The following is a 3,473-nucleotide window of genomic DNA, read 5'->3' as shown; positions in this document are numbered from 1 at the left end:
CTTTTTACCTCTTCTCATGAAATGATTGTGACAATGTGATTATCCCTGATAGATAAAGTGTATATCTTCTCAAAACAAAATTGGTAACTGGGACTCAGTATGTAATCATTGCACCTGGTCAAAGGTGATTAATGATGTCTATAAACAGGAATAAAAAGAGGAATGTGTCTGAAAAAAATATTCCAACTTTATGGGCAACAGTGTATATAAAAGCTTAGATTTTTTGTCAAAAAGTACACAGTACACACACACACACACACACACACATATATATATATATACAATATATATAATATATACAATAAGTGTTACTGTCCTGTGTGCATGGTCATATAAAACGTTTATTATTATTATTATTATGTTATTATTATTATTATTATTATTATTATTATTATTATTATTATTATATATGCTAATGTGTGTTCTTTTTGCGTACATTTAAGGTATTTGTGCGGAGAGATTTAGGAATTTTTAATTGTTATTTTCTAACTCCTGCCTGTGCGTTAATAATGACATTTTCCTCCTATCGTCTGTGGCTTCAACTCACACACAGTTGCGGGTGTTTTCAGTGTCGACACATGTGGATCTATGTAGCAAACATTATGTGTTAGTAGCTTTCCTCATGGGAGATGCCCTGGTCCCCGAATCGTTGTGAATTACTGTGACCTTGGTTATCAATCATTGTATCAGGGTATCTAATGTAAACGCAACTGTGGCGTGGATAACATGCCACATCTGCTCTTTGGCCAGCGCTGCTTCTTGGTTACCAAGCGATTTATTAGAGCGCCCTGTGTGAGGAATAATAGGTCGCAGCGTAAAGATCAACCGGCAGCTCTTCCATAGGCGCACAATTATCTCTTAAACAGCCTGTTGTGACATTATCATTTCACCTAAGTCATACACCAGATAGTTTCGTGTCCCAAAAACATCCCAAAGAGAGAAAACTAGTTGCAGGGGGTTGAAAGCACCGTCCGCAGGGAGCTGTGTTTGCGCTCAAGACCAATTTATTGCCGATGAACATATGGCCAATATTTTGTCTCACGTCATAGCAAGGGGGAAAACAAACACCGTGAAATGTTAGCGAGTCAGCAAGAGCAGAGCCACTTGGCCAGCCATGCAAACGCTCTTGGACAATATGAGAAGAGGAGCACTTGCTTTCTGGGTATATAAACCACATCAGGCTTATCTCTGCACGCACTCCTGACTCCCATTTGGAGATATTTCATTAACTCTGCGCGCTGTCTTAACGCTGGCAACATATTCACCCCCCTCCAGTCTAGGTAAGCGCTCTGGATGTTCCAGTTAGTTTGCATACATGTATTTTCTTTTTTTTTAACAGCTTAATAGATGCTGCTTGTTTTCTTATGTTGCAGTTTCATGCCTGTACATTAGTATTTGAATGTAGAATGACCCTGATCTTTAGCTTTTCTTTACTCTGTTTAAATAGAATGGTTGATAGTGGAAGTGTAGGCCTGTTTACGTTTTAGTTCAGTAGTTGATGATCTTTCCACACTCACGTGGGCAGTCAAAGTTTTGGTGAACATTATTTGTGTGATGGTAACATCATGAGTGGCCTGCACCTTCATATCCGAGCTCATTCAGGAAACTAACTGCCGACATTTTTGGAAATTATTAACAAAACAAAACAAAAAAGACAACATTCTCCAAATATGTTTAGTCTGAGAGAATGTTTTCAAAAAATTCAGGTGCCTTCTCCAGAAGCTATCAAAAGTAAATATTACACTCACAAGGTTACTCCAACCATGCCTTAATTTACTTAAGAACATCTATGTATCTTCATATATAATGTACATATGTGACGATAATGTGTGTTTACCTGCAGCTGAAGTATCAAAAACTACTTAATATATTATAACATATGTCTGATTCCACTGCTTGTTTTCCAAATGTCATTGGTTATTAGAAGTTGTCTAATTGGGTTCACACAATGAGCACCCCCTGTTGTTTCTTAAATTTGCCGGTAGAGACCGCTAGAGCTCTACAGATGTCAACAGCTGTTAATGTTATTACTGCACTCACACACAGGCTGACTAACAAGGAGGACAAGTTGTCTGCACTTGTGCCATCTAGAGCGGGCCAGATCAGCTTCTCCTGGAGAGGATGATTTATTTATTTATTTATTTAATCGTTTGATTGTGTATTTATTTCAGGGGAATTAATAATGTTTAACACATTAGAAATAAAAGTTGCCTCTTTTGATTTATGTGAAGAAGTTTCATAGATGCAAGCCATTTCTCCCTCCTCCCTGCCAATGTCAGTGCGATACAGAAACGGGAAGTGATTAAAAAATAATAAACCCCTTTTTAGCAATTCGTCTTACACAAGAAAAAAAAGATTAAGGCGAATGGCACAGCGTGGCATGAAATTCACCGTTACAAATAAACTGGTGGTTTAACAAATGAAGGCATCTCCTCGGGGCATGGGCGACTGCTATAATCTCGCCGTGACATGTTTAATCATTAGAGGAAAAGAGACGAATAAAGACTTTTTGCCCGGGAGGGAAAGGTGGCTGGATTTCTGTAAAAGAAAAAAAAAAAAAGCCAAACGGGATCTAAAATGATTTCTACCCTCAAGCCAAGTCTCCCCGGGCCATGGCTTAGCCCCCATAAATAAACCGGACCCGGCTTTACCTGCATATAATATATAGGCTTTTAATCATAGAGAGAGGAAATCGGTCTTGTCACTCTGTACATTTATCATGGACACCCTGAGGCGGGCGGGGTTACCTTTATCAAAGACTGACTCCCTGCTTGAGGCGCCCAAACACGCTGAAATTCAGCGATTAAAAGGAGGCAATGATCAACATTATTATGGATTCTCCTGCGGCATTCTTATTTGTGCATTCAATCGAAAGATTTATTTAATCAAGAATATAAAAAGCTCTTTCTTCACTTATTTGGGAACAATCGTGGGCATGAATTTTTAGGAGGGAATTATAATTAATCAGACGGGGGCCCAGTTTTTTTGGGGTTCATCCGAAAAATTAATTGTTTTCGGACGAGTCCATTCTGCTGCTACGTTTGATTGCAAAGCTGGGATCAGAAAAAAATGTAACGAGCTTTAATAATGAGCCAGTCAGCTCTGTTGCTTATAATATTATATTAAAATGGGGAGCACTGGCGAAACTGGTGATAGCATAATTACAGCAGCAATGATCACATAAAAAGGTTGGTCTGGTGTAGGCTGCGCTCAGTGCTGTTTTACGCACACGAGATAGAAAAAAAACTATTAGAAAATATCGTTTTAGTGTCAGATCTGAAGATTTAGTGTCAACTGGACTCAAATAAGCGGGTGATGGGAAGCACCCGCTCCGCGCCCCGCATTGTCCTTTAAATCCTGATGCATCTGCAGCTCTGAGGCCCTTCTTTACTGCATCTTCCCTCGGTTTAACACCTCCCAGCACACACACACACACACACACACACAGACACTCACACACAAAGACACACAAA

This window comes from Lates calcarifer, linkage group LG19 (genome assembly GCF_001640805.2).
Source record: "Lates calcarifer isolate ASB-BC8 linkage group LG19, TLL_Latcal_v3, whole genome shotgun sequence".
Taxonomy (NCBI): Eukaryota; Metazoa; Chordata; class Actinopteri; family Centropomidae; genus Lates; species Lates calcarifer.
This window is presented reverse-complemented; position numbering follows the sequence as displayed.